Source organism: Terrapene carolina, unplaced genomic scaffold (assembly GCF_002925995.2).
Source record: "Terrapene carolina triunguis isolate 2854851 unplaced genomic scaffold, T_m_triunguis-2.0 Scaffold647, whole genome shotgun sequence".
NCBI lineage: Eukaryota > Metazoa > Chordata > Testudines > Emydidae > Terrapene > Terrapene triunguis.
In genome coordinates, this window is record NW_020664998.1 from 219,355 (window position 1) to 225,442 (window position 6,088).

At 64.0% G+C, this 6,088-nt stretch overlaps 1 protein-coding gene across 1 annotated transcript in view; it reads right to left on the reverse strand.

Moving 5' to 3' along the window:
- The window catches only part of LOC112119041 (heat shock cognate 71 kDa protein-like), a 12,187-nt gene extending 9,828 nt beyond the window's left edge, over positions 1-2,359 (reverse strand). The window contains exon 1 of the mRNA XM_026659650.2: positions 2,296-2,359. The gene's annotated coding sequence lies outside the window, so the exon portion shown is untranslated. The remainder of the gene's footprint in view (positions 1-2,295) is intronic.
- Between the last annotated feature and the right edge of the window lie 3,729 nt (positions 2,360-6,088).

Genomic DNA, 6,088 nt, shown 5'->3' on the forward strand with positions numbered 1-6,088 from the left:
GCTCTAACCACTAGACCCCACTCCCCTCCCAGAGCTGGGGAGAGAACCCAGGAGTCCTGGTTCCCAGCACCCCCCCGCTCTAACCACTAGACCCCACTCCCCTCCCAGAGCCAGGGAGAGAACCCAGGAGTCCTGGCTCCCAGCACCCCTTGCTCTAACCACCAGCCCCCACTCCCCTCCTGGAGCTGGGGAGAGAACCCACGAGTCCTGGCTCTAGCCAGTTGACCTCACTCCCCCATCACTCAGTTGTGTACAGTTCTATAAAGCATGGCCTAGCCCAGCACTCGGGACAGAGCCCGACCCCGGCTGGGGTCCATGGGCCTTCACTCTCCTGGAGTCGGGTTTTCTTTACGGCAGCCGGGCACCTGGCCCCACATGCAGGTCCTGGCAGGGCGCTAGAAGAGATCGGTGGGTTTTCAGGCCACACACACAGCTCATGCTCCACTGGAGTTAGGACCTGAATTATTCCCCCCTCCCCCCCCCCGGTTATCAGCCGTCCTGCGCCAGCATCAGAGCGATAAGAGCTGGAGTCCCCCGGCTCAGAGCCCCGCCCGGCTGTGCCCTTGCCCGAGAGACGTGGTGAAAGCCTCCACTAGTCACCAGTGGTGGGGCCTGTGGTCGGCGCAGGGCGCTCCCGCCGTCTCTGGGCGCTGGCTCTGGGGAGTGCCGGGAACGGACAGCACAGAACGCAGCTCCCAACGTCACAGCCAGCACGAGAACCGGGTGTCCGAACAGATAGTGTGAACCCAGGAGTCCTGGCTCCCAGCCCTCCCTGCTCCGGCCCCTGCAACCCAGGGATAGAACCCAGGAGTCCTAATTTGCACCCCAGCGCAGGGAGGGAGTGGGGTCTAGTGGGTAGAGCAGGGGGGCAGGAGCCAGGACTCCTGGGTTCTATCGCAGGCTCTGGAAAGGGGTTGCTGCCGGTGCAGCAAGTTGAGCAGTGCGGGGGGGGGGGAGACCCTATTTCACAGCCCCCCCCACCCCCGCCGGGGCTGTCCATGTCTGGCGCGCAGATAAGGGGGCGGGGGTGTTTGTGGCTCCGAGTTTTGCAGCCAGCAGGGCGTCGCCCCGGCACGGTTTGTTCCCAGCCCCCCAGTGGGGCCGTGACAGGGGCACCGAGCGGCGCCCCAAACCCTGCCCCGCCCCAGCCGCGCTGACAGCCCCTGGAATCGTGCTGCGCCACTCCAGCCCGCCCTGGAGGCCAGTGGTGCGTCCCGGCTAAAATCCCCAGGGAGGGGCCGATCGGGCTCAAACTCGGCAGGGCGGTTCGGGGAGCGGGGCAGGCTCGAGGGGGGAAGTTTGAAGCGGTTTGGACCCGGGGCTGTGGAGATACGGGGGCCCCAATGGAGGGTCCCCCCCCTCCCCGGGATTCGCAGGTCTCGTTTCTGCAGCCTCTGAAACTTCCGAGCTGGGTGGATTCCTCCAGTTAACCCCTAATCCCCCGCTTCCGAGCTCATGGCAAATGAGGGGGGCAGTGTGGGGGGACCCGCCACCCAGAGCCCCTGCAGCTGGGGATACCCCCCAAACCAGAGACCCCTCCGCCGGGGGGCAAGCCACCGCCAGAGCCCCCAAATTATGCCCAGACCTTTGGCAGCAACGGTGGGAAGCTGTTTTAGCGGCAAAATTTGGGTGTGCGTGGGGGTTACCCCTAGTTACAGGGCACCTCCCCAGGCTGCAGCACCCCAAGAGTTACATTTCCAGAGGCTAGCGTGTCCCGAGAGGGGCAGGGAGGGGTGAGAGCCAGGGGCTAGCTGGGGGTTGGCTGGCCCGAAGGGGGAGGAAACACCCCCTGCCGCCCCCCCCCGCTGCCAGAGAGGGGCCCTGGGGGCTGTGCCAGGGGCTGCCCGCCAGAGACTATTTATGGGGGTGACGCTGTTGTGCCGTATATGGCCCGGGTCCCGGCGGGGAGACCTTCACCGGCCCCAGGAAGGCAAATTATTAGCTCTGCTGGGACGGGGAAACTGAGGCACAAGGGGATTCCTCCCCTCCCCCAGCCACTTAGCAACCTAGGGAGAGAACCCAGGAGTCCTGACTCCCAGCCCCCTCCCCCAATCCACTAGACCCCCCCCCACTCCCCTGAAGAGCTGGGGAGAGAAACTTCCCTCCCCAAAGTAAGAACCCAGGAGTCCTAGCACCCTCCCCCCTGTCAGCCCGGCTCCAAGCAGAGGGAAAACAGCAGCCGCGGGGGCCAGCACGTGAATAAACACTGGTAAAAACATCTCCTGGCGTGACCATGCCCGGACCCCCCCTGCAAGGAACCTGCCCCCCCCCAGGTCCCGAAACCTCCCCCGCTACCTTGGCTCCGTGCGCCCCGGGTAGGTCCCTGCGCCCCAGCTGTGGCTACGCTCCGGCCCGGCGCCCCCCCCCGCTATATACGGGTCCGGCCCCCCACCCCGCCGCCCCCTTTGCAGAAGCTTCTGGACCTGGCTGCGTGCCTGGGCCAATCGGGGCCGGCCTGGGCCGCTCCGTCACCGGGCGGGGGGGCGCAGCTGCCGGAATTGGCATCCGGCTGGACGCTTTGGGGAGCTGGGAGGGTCCTGGGCTGAGCCGGCCCCGCCCCCATCGGGCCCCCCTCCCCGCGGGGGAGGGACTAATGGTAGCCCTGCCAAGGGGTTATTTTGGGACTGGGCAGGTGACACAAAAGGGGGGGGCGGGGGAGAGCCCCCCTTACCTTGGCATGGAGATGGCTCCAGGGGTGGTTAACCCCCCCAGGCAAAAGGAGCCCCCTCCCTGGCCAATGTGGCCCCCAGAGCACCCCAGCGACCCCTGGCCCCCTCCCCTGCCAATCCCCTCCAGGCCCATGTGCCCCCGCACAGCCCCACCCCAGGCCCCCGGCCAAATGCTCCCTCCCCCACAGCCAGTATGCCCCCCCAACCCCCAATAGGGCGACCAGATGTCCTGATTTTCTGTTACCCCCACCCCTGGTCACCCGAACCCCAGAGCCCCCTCCCCTGCCCCCCCAGCCCCTGGGACGAGCTGTTCCAGTCGGAGGACAGTGCTGGCACCAGAACAAGTGGGGATAAAGGGGCCCATCGAGGCCGGGAATTGGAAGGAGGTTCTGAGCCCCCCAGGAGGCAGGTTCTGGGACAAGCTGAGAACTTCGCAACGCCTTTCACAGGTGTATTCCCCAGAACTCCCCCATGGGGACTGCTGCTTTGTGGCTGGATCGGGGCCAGCGCCCCCTAGAGGGGAAAGGCCCCGTGTCCCATTCCCTGCCCCCCTGAGCCAGCCAGCCCCCCCACTCTGTGACCGGATTGGGGCTGGTGCCCTCTAGAGGGGAAAGGCCCCATGCAGTGCTGGGCTCAAATCCTGTTAGAGGTCACAAGTGAAATGAGGTTCCCAGTCTCAAGAAAACCCACTAAAGGACACTGCAGAACCAGAGCAGAGTTCAGCCTCTCAGCCCAGGGCTGGGCTCGCAGGGGGCTGCGGGTCGGGAGTGAGGGGCACCGGCGGAGCTGGCGGGGGAGGGGTTGGAACTGGCCCAATCAGCTGTTTACCAGCCTGGATCCGTGTTCCCTTTAAGGCCCGTTATCGACTCCGTCAGCGCAAAGCTTCTGGCGGGATCGTGGCCTATGAACAGCAGCAGCTGCCCTGGGGCTCGGCGGGCGCAGAGATCTCTGCGCCTGTGGCTGAGATGTGGCCTAATCCCCTGATCCCCCAATAACCCACCCAGGACCCCCAAACCCCACCTGATCTCCCAATAATCCCCCAATGCCCCAGATCCCCCAAACTGAGCTGCTCTCCCCAATTACTCCCCAGAGCCCCCATATCCCCCAAACCCCATCGGATCCCCCCAATAATCTCCCAGATCCCCCAAACCCCATTGGATCCCCCCGTAACCCCCAATTCCCAATAACTTTCTTATGCCCAATTTCCCCCTCCCATCTCTGCCCTGTGCAGCCCCCCCACCATGTGCTCAGCCCCCCTTTACCCACCCTCCTGTCTGGGCCTGGGGACCCCGTTGGCGGCAGGGACCTGCTGCAGCAGCCGGCGCTCAGTGGACTCCCAAGCCAGCAGGGTGGGACGGTGGAGGGGGGGAGCTCTGGGGTCCTCGTATCAGCTCCCCCTCGGACAGACACTCTGCGTCTAACTGCTACGGAACCCCCCCGGGAACCCCCCTCCCCCCCATGGAATCACAGCCACAGACCCCGGGGGTTGCAAGGATCAGCTAGTCCAGCCCCTGCCAAGAGGCAGGATTGGTTGGGTCTAAACCAGGGGTTCTCAACCTTCACTGCACCGCGACCCCCTTCGGACCCCCAGGAGGGGGGACTGAAGCCGGAGCTCGCCCGAGCCCCGCTGCCCTGGGGGGGAGGCGAAGCCAAAGCCCGAGCCCCACGCAGGGGGCCTGTAACCTCAGCCCAGGGCTGAAGCCCCCGGGTTTCGGCTTGAGTCCTGGCCGGTGAGGATGGGGTTTTGGCCCTGGGCCCCAGCAAGTCTAAGCCAGCCCCGGCGACCCTGTTAAAATGGGGTCCCGACCCCCAGTTTGAGAACTGCTGACAGATGCTGTCCAGCCTCCTCTCGAAACCCTCCAGTGGCGTCTGGTCCATTGGCCGTTCTTACAGCTGGGGAGTTTGTCCTGAGGTTTAATCTAAATCTGCTCTGCTGCAGTTTGAACCTGTTGCCTCTTCTCCTGCCCTCTGAGGCCAGAGAGAACAACTTGTCTCCATCTTTATGGGAGCCTCACGAGTATCTGAGGACCCCAATCATGTCCCCCCTTAATCTCTTTTCCAAACAAGCCATACCCAGTTCCTTCAGCCTCTGCTCATGTGACTTGCGTTCCATCCCTTTGATCATCTTTGTCGCTCGCCTCTGGGTCCTTTCCAGTTTCTCTCCATCCTTTCTATACAGTGGGGACCAGAACTGGACACCGTCCTCCAGGTGAGGCGTAGCCAGCGCCGAGCAGAGCGGGACTGTCACCTCCCGTGAGTGACTCACATGCTCTGCCTCTGCTGATGCAACCTAACAAGGCATTTGCTTTTCGCCCCAGCATCGCGTCGCTGACTCGTGTCGAGGTTGGGATCCGCCCCAGCTCCCAGCTCCTTCTCAGCAGGCCAGTTCTCCCCCAGTCCGTACTGGTGCACTTGCTTTTTCTTCCCTGGGCGGAGCAGCTTCCATTGGTCCTTCGTGGATTTCATTGTGTCGTCTACAGCCCAGTTCTCAATTTAGCGAGATCCCTCGGAATTCGAGCCCCATCCTGCAAAGTGTTGGCAACTCCCCCCCCCGCCCCCAGCCTGGTGTCGTCTGCAGCCTTGATCAGTCTCCTCCCTAGTCCTAACCCAGGGACTGACGCAGATGTTAAACAACACGGGGCCCAGAACAGAGCCTGTGGAGCCCCATTTGAGACCTCCCTCCAATCCCACGTCTTTCCATTCACAGTTACTCCTTGCTTGTGGGGTTTAGTGGTTGGGGGGGAGGGGGGGGGCTGGGAGCCCGGACTCCTGGGTTCTCTCCCTGCCTCCGGGAGAGGAGTGGGGTCTAATGGGAACCTGGCCTCATTTCTCCAGCTGACCTATCAGAGCGTCCTGTCAGGGAGGGCACAGATTCCGGGTCTCACAGACTGTGATGTCTTCGGCTTCAGTCCCTCGCAGTGGCTGGGCCGGAGCAGCTGTCAGCCCCCACCCAGGAGCTGCGGCAGGACTGGAGCAGTGGCTAGTGGTTGGCCCCTGGGGCCGGAGCAGTGGCCGGCGGTCAAGGCCCCGGTAGGGCTCCCGCTGTTAGTCGCCCCTGCCGGGTATTTTTAGAGTCAAGTCACAGGTTCCGTGAAGTTTTGTTTCTTGCCCGCGACCCGTCTGTGACTTTACTGAAAATACCCAGGACAAAATCTTAACCGTAGTCCCGTGGGACGGGAGCCCGGCTGCACGCCAGGTCCATTACGTCCCCTGCATCCCCCCTCCTCCAACCCCGCTCCCCTGGCAAAGCCGGGCACCGGGCTGGTTCGGCCCGGGAACTCACAGACTGAATGTTTGATCCTTGCTCGAGTAGCTTCCCAGAGATGGAGGTCAGGCTGGTCTAGAGCTCCCCAGCTCCATGGGGGCACTATGTTAGCCCCTCCCCAGCCAGGGACCCCTCCGGAGAACCCCCCCCCCCC